Source organism: Pan troglodytes, chromosome 5 (assembly GCF_028858775.2).
Source record: "Pan troglodytes isolate AG18354 chromosome 5, NHGRI_mPanTro3-v2.0_pri, whole genome shotgun sequence".
NCBI lineage: Eukaryota > Metazoa > Chordata > Mammalia > Primates > Hominidae > Pan > Pan troglodytes.
Window position 1 is genome coordinate 175,745,533 of NC_072403.2, and position 17,599 is coordinate 175,763,131.

A 17,599-nucleotide genomic window follows, 5' to 3' on the forward strand; every position below is an offset into this window, starting at 1 on the left:
AGTCAAATAGCTACTACTTCTTCCCCATTTTCCTTTCCCCAGAAACAACGAATTTCAACCCTTTTAGCCGATCCTTTTGGTATTTACCTTTCTCTGAGGAAAGAAACTTATATCAATATTTCTCATTTTATCTTAATATTAGGCATTATTCGTTGACTTCGTACAGTGCAGGATGAGGGCTTACTTATTTTTTTAACATCCTCTTGTCCTACTACACGTAAGCACACCTTTAGGCTCTTTTTTAAAACATTTGCTCAGCTTTCTAGGTACTTATCACCAATTATGCTACAACTCCCCTCTGGCCATAGAAATCTCCTCTTATTATCCTTAAACTCGTTTGCAACTCAGTGGATAAGTGCTTGAAGGGATGGATACCTCATTCTTCATGATGTGCTTTTTCACATTGTATGCCTGTAACCAAACATCTCATGCACCCCATAAACAAACACATCTACTATGTACCTACAAAAATTGAAGCAATCCTCAGACACATGAGAAAGTTTATCAGCTTCATCTTGAGCCCATCTGTGGAGCAGTCTGACCTGCTGCTAACTGCACTGATGCCCACCCGTCCAGCCACAAAGCTACCATTTCTGAACCATTTGTTGCCTTTTGGGAACTACCCTTGGCTCGTTCTTGTTTCAGCTCTCTGGTTTCCCAGACCCTAGTTTATGTCTTCCCTCCCCCCCTTTTTTTTACTTTAATCCTTATTTTATGGAACGCATCCTCCTATAACTTTATGAAAAGACGTAGTAGGAGGTACATCTTTGGAGAACTTACTTGTCCGAAAATATCTTTATTCTATCCTCATACTTCATTAATACTTTGGCTGTTACTGTATTCTAGGTTGGAAATAATTTCCCATTAACACTGTGAGGGATTTGCTCCAGTTTACAATATTGCTGGTGAGAAGTTGGACGGCATTTTGATCTTTTGATGCTTTGTACCATATCTGTTTTTTTTGTTTATTTTCTTCCTGAATCTATTTTCGCCATAGTGCTGGACATTCAATGGTTCTTTCCAATTTGTAAACATGTGTTCTTCATTTTTTGAAAAACCTTTATTGAATTTTTTTTTGGATGATTTCTTCTCCATTTTCTCTGCTCTGTCTTCTGGAACTATTATTATTTGGACATTGGATCTTGTAACCTGTCCTCTACTTTATTTATTTTAATCTTCCTATCTCTTTCTCTCTTCCTTCCTTCCTTCCCTCCTCTACCTTTCAGGAGATTTACTCAGTGTTTAGATTTCAATGTTCTATTAGACAGGATAGGTTTGGCTGCTAAAGTTGAGACATAGTGGCACGCACAAGTTCCTTCTCTCTACATAACAGGCCAGGCATGAGTGGTCAGGGCTGATGTCATGGCTTTGAGGTATCAGGGACCCAAGTGCCTCTACCCTGTAGCTCTCCCGTCCCTAAGGTGCTGGTCTCTTTGGTGAAGTTCAGGGTGTTCCACTACCATGTCCATATTCTTGCTCTTGGTTAATGGGAGGACACAACTTAGATGCTGCACACATTATTTTTGTTTACACGCTCTTGGTCAGAGCTTAGTCACCTCACCGCTTCTAACTACGGGGGAGCTGGGATGTGTGGTCTTTATTCTTGAATCTCATGTTCCCATCTAAAAATCGTGGGTTCTATTACTGTAGAAGAAGGGGGAGAATAGATATCAAGTGATCACTAAGTGTCTCTGTCACAATTCTCACTTTTGGTAACCCAAATATCCATGTACTTTCTTCCCCCACTCTCAAACACATTCACACCTTCCTAAGAAAGAGAACTTGAAAATCAAATTCACGGACTGCATCCCACTTAATAAGGTTCCTGCCTGCCGGCCCACCTTCACTCAATGCCCTGTGGAACCAGGATACATGAGCAGATAACCTCAGCAAAACTCCCACTGAAAAGGAGAATGGAGAAACCCAGAGGAATTACTGTCCATTGTGATGCTCAAATCCTACTGGAGAATACGTGTTGGCGAGCCCTCCTGGCTACACCTGCTCTCTGGAGGTGCAGTGGGCTGGGCTCTTTGCAATGAGACTCTGCACTCTAAGAGATGCTTCCTTGCCCATGATCCTCTATGGCCATATGGAGCATGTGCCCTGGAGACCATGCCCTTCTTTGGGACTAATGACTTTTGTAGTCCATTTCCTGCAGGTTTGGAGAATCAAGAGTTTCTAACTGGTTAGAGAGTCACAGGCTTTTACAGATCAATTTGTATTTCTTTGGCAATGCAATCTACCCCAAAACATACACATCTTTCAGTCTATTTTCTCTAGCCAGTTCCATGTGTAGGAAACAGCCAGGAGTCTTATCTGGACAGTTTTTGAGCTTTATCTCTCTGTGTATTTTTTGCCCCAGGCTTCTGTGTTCTTCCCATCTTCTCTTTCTCTCAATATAATAGTGGCCCCTTGAGGGTGTCTGAAAAAATGGGCTTGGGTGGAAGGCAACACTTGTATTCTGATTTTTGCCTGCTGGGCTGGCTTCCCTGATCTACCCAAGAACTCTTCAGGAGAGGTAACTGAGACAGGATTGGGGTCAGGCTTTTCTTTGCTGAGGCTCTCCCTCTTTAGAGCCACCCTGCTATCACTGCTTCATCTTGGGTCACAGAACCATTTGGCATTTTTCAACCCTGCAAAGCTGCCAATGCCCAGACTCTTAGCCAGCAGAGACTGCAGGCTGCAGAGGAGAAAGCTCACTTACCAGGGTTGCATTTCCTTCCATCTCTGTGTCATTTCCTCTCTCGCAGGCTTTTCTGAAAGGAGCAATGAGCAGACAACACATCTCAGCAGGACACAGTGTGGTGAGGCCAGGTTCATTGCCCCAGTGATGGGAAGGGCTTGGAAGGCAGGGCAGTGGGCCCCTGAAGGGGAGGCTGCATCATCCCCCTGGCAGCTCCTGAACTTCTGTGTAGGAGGGGTTATGGGTAGGAAGACACTAGGGCACTTGTCTTGTGACTGTGTCTCAGAGTGGCATGGTGTGCAGTAGTCACTGCAGGGACTTCTGGAGGAGTTGCTGCGGATTATGGGGGTTCAGCTCCCCCTGGGCCAGCCTGTGCTTTCTCTCTGGGCTAGAGCAAGGGGGGCACCTAAGATGACAAGAGGAAGCTGGATCTTAGGCAGGTGATTAGGGCCAACCTCATGGTTTTGCCTGGGATCTGCTTTGTTTCCAAATGGACACAGGCAGAGAGAAGCTGTTGCAGAACTGTTTTTGTCCTTGAGGGTGAGTGAAGCTTAGCAGAAAAATTAGTCCCCTTCCCTATCTATGAATCTTCTCCCCCATTGTTAATGCCTGTTTTAACTGGAGCAGGTCAGTGCGGGTCAGGCGGATTCATGATTTTATGGTGAATGAACTAGAACAGATATGGGCTTGCTGGCAGGAATTCAAAGCTCAGACACTTTCCTCAGACCTCTGATTTGCATAATGAAAATTCAGCTGCTCAATTCAATTGGGAGCCAGGTAAACAAGAGAAGGAAGGGTGAATAGGAAAAGGTAAATTAAATCATGAAGCAAATGTCAAGTAGAGGTAAAAGTAGAAGTTAGGCCTGACAGGGGGATGATTTTTGATTCACAATCAGTATTTCCTCCCACATTTCTGATGGGATCAATTTGGTAAGTGGAGGCTGCTGCACGATAGGAATTTGTAGAATCAGTTGGAGAAGGAAACTCCTGTAACCTCTCCCGCCGAGGAAGGACGCGCATCTGGTCTTTGTGGACTTCCCGGCTGTCCTTCCGCCTCCTGTTCCTGATGTGTTTGAAATCCCCAGCATTAACCGGGATTCCCTTCCATCACCGTGCAGCCTTGTTCAGTTCTGCTAGGGGATCAGTTCTCAGCACAAATAACCCAGCCGTCCTCCGCTGCAGCCTCTGGGGACCGGGGACACGGCAGTTTTATTTGTTGACTTCCAACTTCAGTCCTGAGCGGTGGGCTTTAGAACGAGCCTGGCTGAGTCTTTTATTCTTGTGTAGACTGGTTTTCCTCTAAGACCAGTGTCTCCCAGCCCTAGCAACTCCCTCCTCTGCTCCCGTGGAAAGCCTATGGCCCTGGGACGGAACGCGTGTGACAAGGACAGAAACCCAGCGTCCAGCCGCAGTGTGTGCGGTCCCCTGACACAGAGATGTAGATTCAGTGACAGAGCCCAGGCCACTGAGCCATTTCCCTCTTTACTCCTGGGCTCGGGAGTAACGTATTCAAGGGACCTCTAAACAGAAATATTGGTTAGTCTGTGGATTTGAAGCAAAACAGAGGAAGGGCTTGCCCAGATTCCTCCCGGCGCTTCACGGCAGGACCCAGAGTCCTCAGGCCCTTCTGGACCCCCGCCGGCTTCATTCCTAGACACTGAGCCATGGTCCCTGCCCTCTGGTTGCAGGGATGACATGGGCATATAGAATGACAAACTCCAAAGCTGACTCAAGGCCACGTGGGGCTGAGTGTCCAATGGAAAAGGAACAGGAGGGTGGCCCGGGAGGTGGTGCAGAGCCCAGCGCTAGGGCCAGTGCACTGGGGTTTCAGCACCCGAATGGCTGCTTATCAGTGGTGACCTTGGGTATGTCCATTGTCGTCTTAGTGCCTCAGTTTCCCCAACTGAGAATGGTAGCTAATAATAGTACCTACAATGAGGATTTGATTAGTCCTTCCCAGAAAGCCCTAAGCAGAGTGCCTAGCTCACAGAAACTGTTCCGATAAAGGCTAAACTGAAGAGCCTCTTTCCTTGACCTATATGGCTTCTATAAGTTCATGGGAATGAGCCCTCTCCTCTGGTTGGGCCGAGCAGAGGAGGCTCCATGGAGGAAGAAGGATCTAAACTGGGCCTTGGGAGATGGTTAGGGTTTTGTTAGGTGAGGAAGACAAGGGAGGAGGCTCTGGGAGGGAGAACTGCAAGAACAAGGCCTGGAGGCAGGGGAGGTGGAGGGGCCGCTTGCTTGGAGTTGGGGACTCAGTGCTGTTGGGTCGCCCACTCCTGATGATCACCTTTCTGGGTGAGGAGGTGGTCTGGATGAATCCTGAGAATGAATCACGAAAGGATGCCATAGCTTCTTATGGAAACTCCACTGGCATGTGGGCATGGGAGCCAAGTTCATGTGCCGGAGAGAAGCCGCCAGGGCTGGCTGCAGCAGAGAGTTTATTTTGGACAAAAGTGAGGGACATCAAAAGCAAGCTCGAAGCAAGCAATGGCTGAAGGCAGGGAAGGAAGGTATTATCAAATGTCATCATGGGGACACCGCGACTGCCAAATGCCAGTCAGATCTGAGTCAACATTGGGATATTTTGGGGTCATGATAAAGACTCTGAAGGCTCAATGGTTTTTCTCACCAGGACACAGTCCTTGCATCCTGCCTGAAGGCTTTCAGGTCATGCCCTTTGCTGAGCCCTCCTATGTGCCCACCTTAATGTCGCTGTGTCTGGAGACCCCCCATTGCTGGTTTGAGACAGCTCCCTCTTCCTTCTACCTGAGCAGTCCTCCTTCTGCAACCAAGATGAACACTCTCACCCACAGTTACAGCCTCCCCACAATGAGCGTATCCCCCATTGCTCCTGGGCTCCTCCACCAGCCTTAGGCCTCATCCCCTCTTGGGATCACTGATGGCTCCTTTTCAATGATAGGAAGAAAGCTGAATCCCTGTGAATATGGTCTATATGGCATTTAGTAGCTTCCTGGGAAAGAGGGGGTACAAGTGGTCAGGACTATTCCTGGATTGCAGCCTTGAAACTAAGGGACATAATTGCAGAATCTAATTTTTGGCTGAGATTTCTCTAAGTGCCATATTTAATGTGACACCACTCTGTGGGGGTTGCTCTCACCCTTGGTTGGTCAGAGGTATCTGGAATACCCAGAAGGTTCTCTTGAACTCCAGAGAGAAGCGAGGGCCTTCTTGGGGCAGATTGGACTTCTGGATTTGGGCCTGATGGAGACAGCACTTCCAGGGTCAGCAGATACAGGCATTCTGGAGTGGGCTGAGAAGCATCTTGCCCGCTCGCAAAGTGGCACCCATTTCCACGGGCTGACAGAGTCCTATGTGGCAGAGGGACTGTGTCCTAGCAAATGAACGAATTTTGGGTGAAACACAGTTCTTCACAAACTTTAAATGCAAGAAGTTAAAGACTGACCAGTTCAGATAGAATTGGCTTAAAGAAGCAGACTGGATACCCGGCTCAGAACCTGCAAGCATGAGGACGCAGCAGGGCTGGACCAGGTGAGCGTCTCTGCCCCCAACCCTTATGAGTCAATCTTTCAGGGCACAGCAAAGCCTTCATCAGTCTTGGTTTTTCTTGAGATTAAAAGTAAATTATGTAATGGATTTTGAGTATATGGTCTCTAGTGCCCTAATTTCTCTTGAAGGAGAGAAATTATCCAATAGGAAGGGAAATTGACAAAAAGCCTGCATTGACTCCATCAGTTAATCAACAGGGATATATCGGCAAGGTGATTAACTCTACTAGAAGACCACAGCTCTGGCCAATTCTATTTTAAATCCAAGTAAGGGTGGTAGAAAATGTATATTTTCAAGTCTGGCCTAACAGTTATATACATACACAGATTTCATAGATTGATGCAAAGGAAAGGTATCTGGGGAGACGCAGTTTGTGTCATTTATTCATTTCTTGAAAAATTGAGTGTTTGCTGTGTCCAAGCCACCATTTTTAGCATTTTGGGACACACACTTTACACCCAGAGACACACACAGACACACACCCAGAGACACTCATACACACAGACATAGGCTAATACACAGAGTCACACTCACACAGACACACCCAGAAACACTCATCCACACACACGCAGTCACACACACAGAGTGACACTCACACAGATACACACACAGACACAGTCACATACAGACATACACCCAGAAACACTCATACACACACACACAGAGTCACACACACAGAGTCACACTCACACAGATACACAGACACACAGACACAGTCACATATAGACATACACCCAGAAACACTCATATACACACACACACACACACAGAGTCATATACAGTCACACTCAGACACACAGACAGGCACAGTTAAATACAGACACACACCCAGAGACACATACACACTCATAGACATACACTAATACACAGTCACTCACACACACACACACACCCAGAAACACTCATATACACACACAAACACACTGTTATACACAGAGTCACATACAGACACACATACAGAGACACACATATACACACGTACACACTTATTCTCTGCCCTTCAGGAATTTTACATCTCTGTAAAATTTTTGACCTCTCAAGCAAATGCACAACAGCAATTTAAAACAATTTGGTTGTAGGGCAGAAAAGTGTGCTCCCTGTCTTTTGGGAGACTGGCCTGGGGAAGAAGACAATTGGGGCTAAGACCATCTATTAGCTTCTACTCCAGTGCATGTGTGGTGCTCATCAAGTGAAAAACCACCCCCTCCAGGCCCCGCCCCATGGTCCTACTGGATTATATAATGGACCTCAATAATTCCAAATGAGCTATTATACTCTGCCATATAATTATATATTTAGGACACATGTAGGGTTAAAAAAAGAAATCCACAGGAAAACACTGAAACAAATTGCAGAGCAATTTCAGTGACTGATTATATTTAAGCTGCAGTGTGTCAGCTGTTCTCATATTTTTTTTTCAGAGTTCCCAAATCTGTTAGACAATATTCTGAAGCTATCAAACACTGGTCTTTATTTTTGAATCAAAGTCATTTCAGAAACCACGTCCCTGATCTTTTCGAGACTCATAAAATATAAAAATGGCATCTCATTTTTTTTTTGGACAAGCTTTTTATCTTCTTTGTCCTCTTCAGATAATAAAAATACTAACAATAACAAATAAAAGCAGTTGTCATTTACCGAGCTCACGTTCTCTGCCAAGTACTGTGGTATGTATTTTATATCAACTCATTTTAGTTTTCACAGCAAACTTAGGAAGGAGCCATGAGTTGTATGAAGTTCCTGTGGTTGAGGAAGTTTAAATATCATGTTTAAAGACACACAACTCATAAATGATGAAGTTATTACTAGAACTGGGCTAATCTATTCTTGTAAGTTTTAGCAAAATGACAGCTATAAATTTCCATTTCCCAGAGTATTTTCATATGTGTTGTCTCATTGATTTTTCACAGTCCTGAACATAGATCAAGGCTCAGTAGAGTGTGGTTGCGATTTTACAGAGGGAAACCCAAGGCTCAGAGAGGTCATGATTTACCCAAACACAGCTCACTTCCAATAGGGCTGCTGAGGCCATGGCCACGCTCTGCACCAAACAAAGCCAGTGTGCAAATTGGGCCATTGGACCCAGCTCCAGTGCTCATTCACAATCCCACACTGAAAAAAGCAAGAGAACAGAACGAACACACATGCAAAACCACCTGTGGCATCAAGGAGGTCTTTTTCCTCAAGTATGAGCTAGGCTTTTCCAGCCTGGCTGGAAAGCCTAGCAGAGAATGGGATTCTCTGCTAAGGTCAACAAGATGTGGCGCAGCCAGCGCTGGCTGCTACCTGCGAAGCTGCTTAGTACGCCCCACTGTGTGCCTGCCCAGGGGAGGACACGCAGCCCTAGCGGTCTGCTTATGATTTCTGCCCCTGCTTGTCTCTGCTGCTTGCAGCCAGCGCTGGCTGGACATGGAGAGCCAGCACCGAGTTCCATTGCTTCCATTTGGCACCAAGTGCCTGATGGAGCTGTCCACTCTCAACAAGAAAGGGGCCTGAGGTGTTGGGGCAGAATGAGGGTCCTTGCTTGAGCTCACCTTGACTCTTCTCACAGGCCAGGCCATGAAAGGAGGGGAAACGGAGCAAAGCCAAGAGACAGGGAAAAGTGTGGGGGATAACCTGGGGGCTGGAGGGCTGGTTGGGGGGTGCAAGGGGCGGTCGCGGTGAAATCTGGCCTTACGGGCACGGTGCTAGTGGGGAGAAGGTTAAAGGAAGTCACTTTAATCTTCAGAATGAGCTCAGAGGTCCACAGGGTGGATATGGAACCCCTATTCATTCATTTAATATATGATTAGATGTCAGTGTTGTTGGAGTTACATTTTAGGAAATGACTATTCATAATGGAAGTCCTGGCACGGTTTCTTTCTAATCAGCAAAACGGGGTGGTGGGCTCAGCTGTGGCACCCTCGCAAGAGGCTCTTAATTTACGAGTGATGTTAAATTATGCTGGCTGCCAGATAGTCAGATACGGGAAGTGATACAATAAGTCATTGGGGATGTGCTAGTTCTTCTTTTTTCATTTGACAACCACAGGAAGTGGCCATTAGCCAAGCCATCTGAGAGAAAGCATCTGATTGCTCTGCTACGTGCACAGTTTCTTGAGTAACTGCAAAAGCCTGAGAGGAAGGACTGCAGGGGGTGGGGGTGAGAAGCAGGGTGAGGGGGAGGATAGAGATCTGGGGGTCAGGGCCCTCAGAAGCTAGCATCAGGACGGCTCACGTGGCTTGTTTTTCGCAGGCTCCCCGGGGACTATTCCAGGTTGGGCTAAGCCTAGTCAGGTTTGTCAAAGCCCTACAAAAATAGTTCATGTTATTTCTGTGGCAAATCATGCACAAAGAACTTATGAATAACTAATTTCTTACTTGGCTCTTTTCTAGAAAGGGTAATTCAATACAATGTGCTTTCCAGTCTGTCACAACTGCATGAGGGCAGAGGCAGATTGCAGGTGGGGCAGGACTTCGTAGCTAGGACAAACTTGACTGCAGAGGGTAGCCTGTTCCTCAGCCTTCTGAAGCCCTGACTGAGACTTGAAACTGTAGAGAAATTAGCAGGATTCTGGGGAGAACAGAGTCTGGAGAGAACAGAATGGAGTGTGCATGTTTGAAGATGTATAGTTTCTAACAGCAATTTCAGTGCTTGTAGGCAATTTATAAATATTCGAGAAAGATGCTACCATACTTGGCTGAAAGGCTGACGGAGATGGTATTAGGTAACGGAAGTTACAGACAGTGGGGCCCTTTATGTATGAAGCTGATATTATAGGAGTCCCCTTTCCATCTGGGCAGTATGAACAGGCTGCAACTTACCCTCCTAGTTAGATCCTAGCCATCTTAGCTTCCTTTCCTGGCATGGCCAGCCATTGCTTTCTGACCTCTTTGAAATAAATACTTTTATGCCCATAAAAAGAGTGTTTTTTTTTTTAATTAAGAAAAAAAGACTTTGATTGGATGGTTTCTAAGCTTTCTTGCACATCGGAGTCGCTGGGTGATCTTGATAACATTCCAGTGCCTTTCTTTTCTTTTTGTTTTTGTTTTTTTTTTTTTGAGACAGAGTCTCGCTCTGTCGCCCAGGCTGGAGTGCAGTGGTGTGATCTTGGCTCACTGCAAGCCCCGCCTCCCGGGTTCACGCCATTCTCCTGCCTCAGCCTCTCCGAGTAGCTGGGACTACAGGCACCCACCACCATGCCCGGCTAATTTTTAGTATTTTTAGTAGAGATGGGGTTTCACTGTGGTCTCGATCTCCTGACCTTGTGATCCGCCCGCCTCGGCCTCCCAAAGTGCTGAGGTTACAAGCATGAGCCACCGTGCCCTGCCTTTCAGGGCTTTTCAAAGATCATTTTCTCCAACTCAATGTCCCTGCATTTTCCAGAGTTTGTTTGTTAGCATTGGGTAGCAGTCAGACTGGTTATTTTGCTGTAACAAACAACCGTGATATCTCATGTTGGAGGGGCAAGGAAGCACAAGCCCATCTTATTCCCAGAAGGAAAGCCAGAAATATTTGTAGAAAAGTGATAGCTATGCCACAGGGATTATTGATTTTGCATTCTAGATTCTTTTAGTTTGAGTAATTCCTTCCAGAATTTTTTGTCTTATAATTTTGAGAATTAAGATATTAATTTTGCTGCCTCAAAATGGAAATGCTTTCTGGAACCAGGAAGGCAATACCTCTGGTTTTCTTGGACACTTTTGTGACCATTTTCTTAGTTTTGATTACTTCAGCAGTTAGGATTTTTTTAAACAAACAAACAAACAAACAAATCAAAACAATAAATCCTACTGGTAGATCTGACATAGCTAGTGATTTTTGCACAAGGGCAAAGGAAATCAAAGAGCATAGAGCCTCTGTATGGTTTTGGGAGAAGGTAATCTTTCCTCTTGGACTTGCACCCTCCATCTTATTGGCCAGGGTTATGGGCCATGGCCACCTGGGTTGCAAAGAAGCCTCCCTTGCAGAGGAAGGGAAGGAGAAGGGAGAAATGTAAATGGCTTTGGTGGAACCAATGCACAGTGTGAACCCTCAGGAGTAGGCAAAACATGTGCTGTAAACTCCAAGTCTAGGCTTTGGGCTATTGTCCCTGATATTTCAATAAAACTCTCTAGTTAATCCCTAATAAATTTGTGACTGGAATGGCCTGCAGGTTTTAAGCCATGAAAACAGTTAAATGACCTCACATTGCAGTGTGAGCATCCATTCGGTAACCTGGGTCACTCCTTACCATTTACCCACACCTAGATTTTGGGTCATGGTGAGCTAAGCAGAGTTGGATAGAAATTGAATATCAAAATGGAAAATGTCTACACCAAAGTGATCCATCTGATGAAATTACAGTTCAGAGACATTTTATAATAGAGCTACAGAATATTGAGGCTGGATGGAAAATGTGCAATGGAGCAGTTACAGTTCGGCATCCTCTGCTGAAGTGAAGCAGAGAATTAAGACAATTACCTAGTACTTCAGGCAAGAAGAGGTAGTGCTTGTCTTTCTGAAAATAACTTTCCTGAGTCCTATAGCTTTCCCCAGGCCACCAAAGATAACATGAGGCTATCCCCATATTTTCCCTGGACTATTGAGTTCATTCTGGAGGAAAATGGCTCTCAGGAGTTAATGGCATCAAGATGTGGTCTGGGCTTTTGGCTGGTAGATCTTCAGTGAAAGCAGATGGCCACAATGGTATTAAAACTAAAGACTGCAGTAAAGCTTTTAATTGAAAACAATTGGACCCTGCTGGATGGTAATTACCTTGGCTGCTTGCAAATAATATCCTGCCCCTGATGCCATGAAAGGAAAGCTGAGACGGAGTGAACAGGATCTGCTTGATGTGCATCTAATAAGCATGGAAGTCCCCAAACTACTTTCTCTAGGGGTCCTCCAGTCAAAAGAGTTAGAAATGAAGAGGAGAGCTTGCTGTAGCACAAATTGTAAAGACAAAGCGTTCATTTAAAAAACAACCGAATGGGTCCACATTTACTTGGAGAAAATTGGAGTTCCATACCTTCAGGAAAAAAAAAAAAAAAGATACTTTAAATGCTTCTTTCTTTTCTCAGTTAATGATAAACGCTAATGAGGAAGATGTCTCATTTGGATGAGTTCCTTGTAGATCTTTGTGCTGCGATGCCTGAGAAGTCACAGGCATTGGGCAGTCGAGGCTGAACTGTAAGGTTCATTTTCCTCTTCACTTAAAGTTTTAACCTCTCGAAGCTACGATGGTTCAAATAATATTTAAACGTGGACAGTAGCTATGCAGGAGGCAGTGACGTAATAAAGTTCCCAGGGACTCAGGCTGGAGGTTAGATGCGTGGGCAAAGTTTGACCACAGGCTCCTTTCTAAAGAGTCTTAGAAGGGAAGACTAGGGGCGGGGTGGGGTGGGAAAGGTCTTAGGAAGCCAGGGGCTGAGTGGCTCCCAGAAACCACGCCTGAGATCTGAGTGGGTTCACTGCACGGGGCTGTAGCACCGCTGCTCCTGCGTGGCCTCCAGGTGGTCCAGGGGACCCCACTCACCTGCCAGGTGGGAAAGCCTGGCCTTTTCCTGGATCCTGGCTAGCACTGGGATTTACACGCCTGCTTATCACGCACTGTCAGGAGGCTGCTTCCCTGAACAGCCTTATCTCAGCAGTAAGGGGCACCCACCTGCCCACCCACCCAGGCTTGCCACGGTAAGTCGCCTCCACCTCCCAGCGGCTCCGCTGAGGCTTAGGGCGGGCACCCGGGAGGATGCTGGCCCTGCCCCCATTGACGTCATGCCACCATGTGACTCACTCTGACCAATGAGAGGCAAGCGGAAGTGACAGTTATTCCTCCCGCGCGGGAGCTTTGGGGACGCACTTGTGGATGCCTAGGCCTCTTCCGTTTGCCTCTGGGACTGGCGATACTCGAGGTAATGGCTACTGGGGCCAAGTCGTGGGCGACCTGCAGTGCATGGGTAGAGTAAGGTGCCTCCGCCCAGTCTAAACAGCCCTCCCCAGAGCTGGTGGGTTCCCAGGAGTGATGCCTGTTTGTCAGTGAGGCCCCGCGGGGATGAGGACGGAGCATTACGCAGCGCACTGCGCCCCCTTGAACTCTGCAGATACCAGGGTGAGATGGGAGCACCGCGCCAGTCCCAAGGCAGTGCTGGGTGGGCAGTGTGGGGCCTGGGACGTCTACCTTCAGGCCCTCTGACTCTCGCTGGATTCGCTGTTCCGGGCAGTGCTGCAGCGCAAAGGCGCCAGGCCTGGCGTGGAACCCGAGCCTGCGCAGGGCCGCGTCTGCGTTCACAGGGAACGGTGACCCCATTGCGGCAAAACATCTAACTTAGCTTCACATACACGGTAATCGTTTATGGAGCAATAATAAAGCACAAAACACAAAATCCACGCGAAAAGGAAAATGTGCATACACAATTTCTTTATAAAAAAGAAACACTGGCCGGGCGCGGTGGCTCACGCCTGTAATCCCGGCACTTTGGGAGCCCGAGGCGAGCGGATCACGAGGTCAGGAGATTGAGACCATCCTGGCTAACACGGTGAAACCCCTTCTCTACTAAAAATACAAAAAAATTAGTCGGGTGTGGTAGCAGGTGCCTGTAATCCCAGCTACTCGGGAGGCTGACGCAGGAGAATCACTTGAATCCGGGAGGCGGAGGTTGCAGTGAGCCGAGATAGCGCCATTGCACACCAGCCTGGAAGACAGTGTGAGACTCTGTCTCAAAAACAAACAAACAAACAAACAAACAAAACACAATAAAATAAAAACTCCCTTAATTGTACTTTGGGAGCTGGGCTTGGCTATTTCCTTCCTAGAATATTCTCCTATGTTCTCGGCAGTCTAAGTTGTGTGCTGTTATGTTTGGTGGACATCACTTTGTACTCACTACATTTAATAGGGGCACAATTCGTTGGATTTCCCGAGGTCTGATTAGTGATGGTTTCTGAAGCAGCTAGTTGATGTTCAGTTCTGGAAAGTTCTCCCTTATAGAGCAGCGGGAATACTTTCTCAGATACCCTGTTGCCTTTAATGGCTCCACACATGATACCATTCTCTATTAAGCAGCAGGTGAGCAGGAGGGGCGCTGTACAAGTCATCAAGGTCTCTCCTCCAAAAGGCAAGATTCTCTTGTAACCATCTAATACATGGTCTTGACAGTTCAAAGATAAGAGTTCCCTGGGGCCTGAGACAAGCCTCTTCCTTTGGGGAGGAGCTAAGTTTTAGGAAATCTGCCTTCACATTAAAACAGTTTCTCCTAGCAGCTCTGACTCGTTGGTCTGTGGGTCCTTGTAGAATGTCTCATCCCTCTTTATGTGGTACCTGTTTGAATGTTTGAAGGCAGTGACCCTCGTCCTCTGAGTTATTTTCTTCACGCCTTTTTTGAGCATGGGGTTGTGGGCTTTCTGCAGCCTTAGTAGTATTACACTGGGGACCAAAGGGAGCCCATGCTTTGAATACAATTTTTGAATCATTCTATTCGTCCTATTTAGCCCTGAACATTTCAATTTTGGTGGCAGTGCCAGAATATGCGAATAAAGGACTATAATACACTCCTTGATACTGGATTTTGTTTGAGAAGGATGTAATGGAAAAGCAAGTTAGCTTGAAACATCCCATAATTTTTCATGGGTAGTTACAATAACTGCTTGCTGTTGGTATTATGCTATATAATTGCACAGTGTAATTGCTTCTTGTAGTCCTATAGTATATCTGTTCTATAGCATTCTATTTTATAGGTATTTTTAAGGTGCATTTTTTATCGATTTGGCATATACACAGCAATAAACTGCTGTGGAATTGATTAGATAGTAGAGTGAAGCTGAAACATTTAGTGCATTGATTCTTAATCTGTAAAGATGTTTATTTGCAGTTCGGCATATATTTATTACTATGGTGTAAGTAATGTTAACATTAAAAAGAGTATTTGGGGTGTGTGTGCTTCTAATAATAAATTAGAAGTTCCATTGTGTGTTAGTCCATTCTCGTATTGCTATAAAGAATACTTGAGACTGGGTAATTTATAAAGGAAAGAGGTTTAATTGACTCACAGTTCTGCAGGCTGTACAGGAAGCACGATGCTGGCACCTGCTCTGCTTCTGGGGAGGCCTCAGGAAACTTTTATCATGGCGGAAGGTGAAGGGGGAGCAGGTGTATCACATGGCCAGAGCAGGAGGAAGAGCGAGGGTTGGGGAGGTGCCATACACTTTTAAACCACCAAATCTCATGAAAATTCACTCCCTATTGCAAGGACAACACCTAGAGGATGGTGCTAAACCATTCATGAGAAATCGTCCCCCACGATCCATTCACCTCCCATCACGCACCACCTCCAACTTTGGGGATTACATTTCACCAGGAGATTTGGGCAGAGACACAGATCCAAACTAGATCACACCATTAGCCCTTTCCAGATGGTTCCCAGCTTAATGTAGGCCAATAGTAGAAAATCAAGTGATGACTAGAAGATCTCCTAGGCAGGGATGTTGATACCTTGCATGTTTATACCTTTTCCATGCCTTGCACAATGCTGTGACAGTGTAGGATCATGACTAATGTTAGTTGATTGAATGACTCTAGGGACGTTATTGTTGAGTCTTCCAGAACTAGTACAGTCAAGTGGTGAATTTTCTTCACCTTTATTTTCCTTGAGCAACAATGGAATGATGCCTGTTGCCTCTTTGAGAATGAGCATTCTACTATAAAAGAGCATTTATAGGCTTTCTCACTGGGTCCTTGCTAAAGATTTCCTGCAGTTCTTTTTCGTGGTCTTCTTTAGTGTTTTACTAGTGTTTTCTGATGACTGCTATAATATATATATATATGAATACTGTCTGTCTTTAGACATTATTTTGACTCATTCCTGGTCCTTCTTTCCATTTTGCTTCTATTGGTGACCAATGATAGTATGTAGTTAGAATACTGAATTTAATTTTGGGGACGGATGGCACAAGGAGACTGGTAAGATGGAATGGAGGCTTGTTCTTTGAAATGACATTAACCTTTCAGGGTGTCAGGGAACTATTTAGTGCATTGATCCTTCAGTTTTTGATTGTTCTCATTTTCCGTTTCCACATTTTGATCTGGTGAGTAAAGATCAGAGTGAAGAGGGGGAAGATGGGATGTGATTGGAGATGGGAAAGATGGATGGAAAGATGACATGGGGAAAGTAGATCTAGTCTCTCTGGGTCCTGGCAAGCTCACAGATAGATGTGGGCCTATAAATGGCTGAGAGAGCCTTATTTAGTTTATCACTATTAGAGGTAGTTGACTGAGGTAGCCAGGAAACGTTATTCATAGCTCTCAGTAAAGTGAATAATTTACTCCCCTTCCCTCTGATAGAATGAAATCTGTAAAGCCTTTGGGACTCTTTGGATAAAGTGCTCTACAAACACGTCAGATGAGTTTTGGTTTTATTACAGAGAAGCCTGGGATGGAAAATGGGAGTTAAGTTAAATATAAGGATTTGTTTCCTGAGGGAGCCTCTTTTAACATAATTATTTTTAAAAAAACAAATATGTGATAAAAGAGTTGAAATCATCTACATATTATAAATTTGGTATAGTTATATTTTGAATGCAGGTGCAACTCATTTTTTGGTAAATAATTAATATTGTATCTGTAGACTTGCAAAATCCCATATTATCACTTGAATGCAATGATTCTTACACATGGTCTCTTGCTGAACCTGTAGTTACTGGGTCTTACAGGTGTGCACAGCAGGCACACTGTACCAGTCACTGAGCTTTACTGGAAAATGGAAAAGCAAGTGGTGTGCATGTGTGAGTAAGTATGAGTGTGACTGCTACGGGAGGAAGGAGAAGTAAGGGCAGTGGTGGAGAGGGAGCAAAGGGAAAAAGAGAAAGAATTGGGATTCTTTAGAGGAACTGTCTCCAAGTTCTCCGTTTCTTCCTTAAGCTGAGGTGCTCAAATTGAACATGGTGTTAAGAGTATGACCATTGTTATTGGCAACAGTGACTCATATTGAGGTGCCCATGTATTGTTGAATGGATGGGAACATGATGAGGAGCTAACAAAGCACTTTGTACTCTTTGAAGTATGGCATTATGTTAATGTCATCCAAAATAGAAGTGATATTCAAAAGAAGGAAATGAGAAAAGGCAAAATGATATTTAATAATAGGAGATGGCTTTGAATGAGTTTAGCATTGTGGCCTGGTAGCATAATTTTAAGTAGGTCAGTAAGATTTCTTTTCTTTCTTTTTTCAAAATTGGTGTTTTCTTATAGTTGCTACAATTGATTGTTAGTGTAATTGACCAAAAGATATTCTTGGACACTGCATCAGAGTCATAACTTTAGATGTCAGGTCTGGTCAAGTGAAGGAAACATTTGAACTAAATCATGTATTATAATATACATAATGTATAATCATATATAATATATAAATTCATATTTTGTGTATGACATGT

At 45.1% G+C, this 17,599-nt stretch overlaps 1 long non-coding RNA gene across 1 annotated transcript; it reads right to left on the reverse strand.

Moving 5' to 3' along the window:
- Positions 1-5,746: 5,746 nt before the first annotated feature.
- On the reverse strand, positions 5,747-12,874 carry LOC107975431 (uncharacterized). Its single transcript, XR_001718964.1, has 2 exons — positions 12,711-12,874; positions 5,747-6,038 (listed from the first exon to the last, which is right to left on the reverse strand). It is a non-coding gene; the product is annotated as an uncharacterized LOC107975431 (long non-coding RNA).
- Between the last annotated feature and the right edge of the window lie 4,725 nt (positions 12,875-17,599).